This window comes from Miscanthus floridulus, chromosome 4, assembly GCF_019320115.1.
Source record: "Miscanthus floridulus cultivar M001 chromosome 4, ASM1932011v1, whole genome shotgun sequence".
NCBI classification, from domain to species: domain Eukaryota; kingdom Viridiplantae; phylum Streptophyta; class Magnoliopsida; order Poales; family Poaceae; genus Miscanthus; species Miscanthus floridulus.
In genome coordinates this window covers 65564942-65572144 of record NC_089583.1, presented here as the reverse complement: position 1 = coordinate 65572144, position 7203 = coordinate 65564942, and the positions used below count along the sequence as shown (strand labels likewise).

Sequence of the window (7203 nt, the reverse complement as noted above, 5' to 3'; positions counted from 1 at the left end):
TAATGCTGTAGGGAAAAAAAAGGCAGTAAAAATCAGGATAGGAGAAAATTAGCTACCTGAGGGTCCATTTTATTTTATGATTACAGAAAGATACAAGGTCTAAGATGTAACTCTGTAAAGGTGCACCTGCGAGACAGCCTCACAGGGACCTCCTGGTAAGAAGTGGAAACATGGCAGGGAGCGAAAAGGAGTCCCACAGGGGCATATTTGTAAGAAAGAGGGAGCAGGGCGCAAAATCTAGAGATGCACCTGCGAGACAATTAAAATATATAGAACGTCAATTTAGAGTCTGGATAAGCGAATTATGAATTAAAAAAATCCATGCCCGTGGAAACATGTTGGTGTTTTTAAAACTAGCCTGGCCAGTTTTAACAACCAAAACCAACTTAGGATCTACTCCTTCCATTTCAAATTATAATTCGCTTAACTTTTTTAACACCAAATTTAACTACTCGTCTTATTTAAAAAATTTATATAAATATAGTCAAATTTAAGTATTTCTTGAAGAATTTTTGTTAATAAAACAAGCCACAAAAACAAATGATATTTTACATAAATTTTTGAATAAGACGAGTGATCAAACTTTGAGTAAAAGAGTTAACGAACTCTAATTTGAAACGGAGCTAGTATATTTTAACACGAAAATTGTCAGTGTTTTGACTGCTAGCGGAGCAAGAGCTTGCTGCACTATTTTCACAGCTAAAAAGACTCAAGAGCGACATTTTTTTCGTGCCACAATCTACGTCGGGTCGTCGGTCTGCCTCTGTGTGCGATCCGAGCGAAACCCCACCCGCGCCTTCGCTCCGCCCGGCGTCGCCTCGCCTCACCGCAGCGTACGGCCCGGCAGTAAATATGGAAGGTCATCCCAATCTCCGCCCTGCGCTCCGTTCCCCTTCTCTGATCGGCCCTCCCCGCGGCCTTCATCGAATCGCTCGTCGCCTCCTCCCCTGTACGCTTTGCCTCCTTGCCAAGATTGCCTCCATGCTATAATGCTTCTGTCTTTGTGTTAATATTTGTCCATTCTTATAAAAGGAAATATTTGGTCTGGAATGTCCTGTATTAATAGGACTTCTGTTAGCTTCATAGGAGTTTTTCTTTAGTTTATATAAGCCTGGAGCCTGGAGGTGGTATACTATGCTTTTATAATAGTTTTCTTAAGTCCATGAAATTTCTCAAATGGCATTTAATGGTTTATGGTTTGTATCTAAATCAACTGAAAAGGATGCCAATTTTGGGAATGGCTGATTCTTAGTTGGTGTGAAATACCTGGAGTCATCTTTTATAACAATTAAATGATGCTAATCTCAGGAATGCTTTTTCTAGCATATTTCCCTTCTTTTCTTAGTTGGTGTGATTTATTCCAGAATGTCTTTAACTTTATCTATCCCTTCTTATATGTGGCCACAAGGACTTGTACAATCATAGGTTGAAAATGACAATGTTGATTGAAATACCTGGGGTCATCTTTTATTCCAAAATGTCTTTAACTTTATCTATCCCTTCTTATATGTGGCCGCAAGGACTTATCCAAGCATAGGCTGAAAATGACAATGTCGATTAGCTCACTAAATTTGTTGCAGAGGCATGTATTCTGTCTGACAGAAAAAACAAGTAAACAGCACATTTTTCTGGGTTATGGATACATCAATTTTAATATGCGGGATGTATTGTGCATGAAGGATTCTCCATCTTCTTTACCCAGATCAATGTGATTCTTTACCTGATTATGGGTATAGAATACTTAGCTGAGAACTTATAATATTTTCAAACTAATTTATGGGTTCAGATTGATAAGCTATTTTTTTTAACAGAGGTTGCATTGCCTTGTCACATGTATTCAGGTTTTTGTTGGGGTTGGGTGATCATAATCATGTCTAAAACATGCTGAAAGTGTCTCAGGCCACCTACACTGTTTCTTACAGTTACAATTCATACATTATCTGGCTTTGCTGTTCAGGTCAGGCAACTCCTGTTGTTAGCCTCTCCACCACTGGCAACAGAGGACATCCACCACAGTGATCAATCTCGCCTCAAGGATCTTTCAATGATCAATCTCGCCAATGTTCAGGTACTGAATACCTTCTATCCTCATGGTCAAAGGTCTTTTTTGAGTCGTAACTTGCTATTTTGTCAACCTTTTTTAGTGGATGATGGGCCATCTGGCTGCTGGAATTGACAGTGCCGAGGGAAGTTTGGATGAATTCCAAGAAATCGTGTTAATTTTTTTTTTTGAAACATCAGTATTGATATACTCTCTGTTTTTCCATTTGGTCAAAGTTGTTAACTGTGCTTTGAGGGCCGATTTGGAGGGGAAACATGAAACATAGGAGCAGGATCAATTGCGGCGCTTGAGGAAAACATACTTGTGCTTGAAATCCTCTTGCATAGATTGCAACAGTCAATGAGATATCACCATTTCCACTTTCTCCTATCTGAGAAATATGACTACCTTTTTTTTGCTATTATCCTATTCTCGTCCTTATTGAGAATGCATATGCTTGCCAATATATTATTTTCAAGCATCAGGTATGGAGTCACAGATGAAGTCGGATCCAGTCATACTGTAATTGGGTATGCAATTTGTTTGAACAAAGGATTTTAGGAATCTTTAACTGAATTCTTTCTGCTGTCACAGTTATGTACCTTTTCATCTCCAGGAGATTAGTTGCTTCCATAGTTGTATGATTTTTCAGCTTAACTTCCGTTCAGTCACAAAGAAAATGAAAAATTTGTAGAGTTTATTATGGAGTGGAATTTAACATATTGCAAAAGATTAGACTAAAGCCATGGTGATTGTTTTTTCCACTAACAAAAGGGTGTGAATAGCATGGAGAGTTAGAAGACTTAGATAAATGATTGATCCTTAATCATGTGTCTGATGCAGATTTTGGCCTATTTGAGGCACCTAGGCACATAAAAGAATTTGTTAAATGTATTTATTCTCATAATACAGTGTGTCGACCATGAATTAATTTACACCGCAACACCACCGCCGGGCCGCGACCCCGCGGCAGCGTGGACCCGCCTGCGCCCTCTGACAGCTGTGCGGCGTGGCACGGTAGCACCACCGCAGGGCCGCGACACCGCCAGAGCGCCTCTCCATCTTGCTGCCGCCTCACCACCGACATCCATCACCAGCCAGCCGCCGCCGTGAAGTTGCACGTCTTGCGCGCGTGCGCTCAGGTCAGAATTAACAGTCTTTCTATGATTTATGTCGGCGTGCTTTTGAAACCAACTATGCAGACCAAAAAAATGAGCTTAGATTTTACAAAAAAAAGAAAAAGAAAAAGAAACACGTTTCTTCATGCGTTCTAGAATTTTAACATGTTTTTTCTGTGATGTATGACAGTGAGAGTTAATCATCACCATGTTCCTCTACTTGGTAAGCCTTCTCCTGTTCTTTTAATCTGCCTAATTCACCGAAATCCCGTTTTTCACATCATAAATACGTGTACTAAAATCTATTCAGTCAATTAAGATGTATAGACTGGATAAGAGGATATTTTCGCTGCAGTATGTCCTGATAGTTCCACTGCCATATTTCTATTTCCTAAATACAATGTGCTACTGTTTGTAGCATAGGAAGACCATGCCTACTTTAGAACATTACTTTCTTCTTTCAGTGCATTTGGTCCCATTGATGCATCCTGTATGTTTTCTGCATTGGCATATCTCTGAAATGAATGAATGCTGTTAAAAATACATGTGGCAGTTAAAAATGGAACATGTGGCTGTTAAAAATACAATTATGTTTTGATTTTTTGGCCAACATCCTTTTTTTCAAAGATTAAAACGCCTTTTGGGGTGCCTTAATGCTGATCATGTGGAATATGGAATATCGCCGATTTGCACCTGTTCTAATTGTCAAAGTAAGCCGAGCTGATCAACCTTTTGCCATCTTTTACATGCAAATAAGCCTTCCGATGTCAATGCAGTCGCAAAATTTTGTCTTCCTTACTATTACTTCATATCTGACTACACATGTGTGGTTTCGTGTGTAAAGTAGTGCATCATTTGTTCATTGATATATATATATATATATATATATATATATATATATATATATATATATATATATATATATATATATATATACTAGCACAGCATACAGTATTTTTTCTCTCTCTACCAAATCCACCGGTACCATTGGTACCTGTTGAAACGATCCACGATTTTCTCGAAGGGAAATCCACAGATTACATCATAATATGGTAGTCCGAGAAGACCAAACTATCACATTATCATAATTTGTAGCAGGATTAGCAGTTACTACATCTGTTCAACCCTGTCACTAAATCACAGCCCTACAAAATGTTTGCCTTGTCAACTGAGAGTTTGAGACAAATACAGGTCACAGGAAACATAATTTTTTCATTGCATGCAGTATAAAATATATTTTTGAATGTCGGATGATCAAATTTAATGTCAGATGCCTCCATCAGTGTTAACTAATTGGAAGTTATAAAATTTAGAGGTCGGTTTTGTTTGTTTAGAAACGCACTTGCTGGTTCATTTACTGTAGTAGAAAAATTAGTCATTTTTCATCAAGTAGAAATCTTGGTTACCTTTGTGAAGTTATTACTAATCGTATTCAGCATGTACAAATATGAGAAGTGCATCTTCCATACAGAGATTGAACAAGTCAAGTCCTGGATGATAGAGTCTATTCTATTATGGTTCTGGGTTATCAAATAGACACAATTCAGTTATATGCTCTGAAATTGGTGTGGTCCATCAGTTGCTATTTGCATTAAAGAGAGAAAATAAAGCACCAGAGATTATGGTTTTACTGGAGATGGAGAAGAACTCTTGACTGCACTAACCAGTGATGATGTTCAAATGTTACAAGATTCATGGCTGAAACAACAAGAAGCCTTGCGCCATCGACATCTCTGGCAACCGGCAGTATCCTCTCCTTCTGTGCAGCCCCTCTAGCCATGTTGTTTGCTTGTGGAATTTGATAAAACATATTTGATGTTGCTGCTACTAGATGATATTTGGGGTACGAGGAGACGATAAAGAAACTCAAGGGAGCCTCCACAGGCTAGAGCGTGCTATACTGAAGTTCAGGTCAACCCCTGCCTTCTTCATTTCTCTATTTAATTAATTGGGTCATTGTTAAAAACTTCTCTAATGACCACTGAAATTGATTATTTTTGTTCTGAATGTTCTTTTATTCTAGATGAGTTCACAAGTCACAACAAACTGTTCTGATGGTAAGTCTGAATTTCCTGAATATAGAAGATGTGTTCTTCCTGATATCTGTCGATCAGTCTGATTGATACGTTCTCCTTTTTCCAGGTGGATCAGTAGGTCATCTTGAGGAGCATTCCAGCGACACGACAGTAACAGAGGCTAATGCTGAGGGACTTCAGGAAGATGGAGTACCTTAATGGTAACATACCGAAAGTTCGAAACTGTCCAAACAAGTTTCAGTGTGAGTTTGTTGTACTGTTTTGCAAACAAGTTTCATGATTTCTTATGGGACCATTGCATCTGTTGTAGGTTTAACTCTGAATACTCCCGGTGATCTTTGTCATTATCCTTGGTAGCCACACAATAACTTGAGAATACATGCTCAAATTTTATTTGGTTACTTGGCTTGTTTATCTGATCGTTGTATGTAATTCATCCTCTAATTCTTTTGTAGGTATTTGGGATAACAACAGAAGCTAAACAAAGCCTTGAAGGGCATGTCTTCCCTAACCCTGTTTAACCTGATGGTTAGATGGTAATTCTATGCTACAAAAATGGCTCCCTGACCAGAGAAGGTATTTGTATTTCCTTTCTATTGTCCTACAAGCATCAAGTTTGCATTCCATTATCAATACATGGCTGATGATACTTACATCTGGTTTCAGATGTTAGAAATTGGCTCATGCAGCCCCTTGTGTGCTTGGCAAAACACACACCGTTGAAGATGCTTGGTGTACAATACAATGAATGGGTACTTCTACCGATCTGTGCTGGTGTAATTCAATTATTGGTCAGATGGATTATAAATTCATGACTGTGCCATGCTGTATTGGAAAGATGAGGTAAGAATGGGGGTTTTAAAGTATTTTTTAGACAAAAGGGTTTTTAACAGTATTATCATGGAGGATGGTTTATTTTTTGAATTATGTACTTAATACATTTTCTTAGGTAGACCTTGTTACTTAAACTTTCCTATAAACAATTACTAAAAGTGATGGCATGAACAAAAAGCGATGGCAAATATTAAGATGGTAATTGGCCCAATGGCAAGGACATAGTCTTTATGTATTTGCATGTATATTGCATTAAAATTCTGATAATCAGTCTTGTATTATTAGCTTTTGTTAGTGCGAATCAAACATAATTATACACATCTTTATACTTGTTGATTGATGATAGAATTAAGTGTCCTCGAAATGGATTGGCAACTATTAAAAAAGCATATGATGAATTATTGTACTGATTTTCCTCGTCTAATAAAAATCTGGCAAAGCTTTTGCTGTCTTTCTAAAAAAAATTATTGTACTAATTTTGAGAGTATTTTTTGTTGTTGCATGTGCACCATGGACAAGTGAAAGTGGACAACCGAAGGTCCCATCAAGAGGTTCGTAGCCTACCTATCTAGGAAATTCCGAATATGTGAGTTCGCGTGAAGCTTGCAATATAGAAGCAAGACCACTCTACCCTTTTGCCATGCCGCCATTTAGTCACCTTGTTATCTAGCTTAATGTATCTACACAAGCTAAACTTGTTTGAACTCTCTTAGTACTTGGAACTTTTGTAAGCATTAATATAATCTGGCTTAAATGCTTCCTACTCTTGATAAAAATGTTGCTTGTAGTGTTCCAAACTCCTCTAGCAGATCGTCATGCCTCTCGGGGCTTGGGGCTCAGGGTCACGGTGTTTGTGTAATTGTGTTCCCAAACAGTTGTCGGGTCAAAATGGTGCCTGATTCTATTTATGGTCAAAAAAATGTTTGCTATGTTTTTATGGTCTTCTATTTTTTTTTTCAAAAGCCACTAAATGTTTGAATTCAGGTTGAATGCAGTTTAATTTGCAATTTATGTTTGAATATACACATACAGCCATGCATGCGAGCTTCTTGCGTACGCTAATCTCCTAGCATTGTCAAACAAACACCTTAATTGGCTGACTAGCAGCAAATCCATACAAAAGGTAAGGTCACGTAGCCAAAATATCGGTACCTTAACTTTGATTAAATCTAAA

General features: G+C 37.9%; 1 long non-coding RNA gene across 8 annotated transcripts; it reads left to right on the top strand.

The window, feature by feature from the left end:
• The first annotated feature begins 680 nt into the window (after positions 1–680).
• LOC136549748 (uncharacterized) lies at positions 681–6862 on the top strand. Of its 8 annotated transcripts, XR_010782041.1 has the most exons (11): positions 681–949; positions 1958–2068; positions 2145–3183; positions 3350–3382; positions 4631–5070; positions 5183–5216; positions 5302–5395; positions 5506–5548; positions 5651–5771; positions 5862–6038; positions 6549–6862. It is a non-coding gene; the product is annotated as an uncharacterized lncRNA (long non-coding RNA). The 8 variants fall into 8 exon arrangements; XR_010782037.1 differs by having other exon boundaries at positions 3350–5070; XR_010782040.1 differs by having other exon boundaries at positions 681–859; positions 2145–5070.
• Positions 6863–7203: the final 341 nt, after the last annotated feature.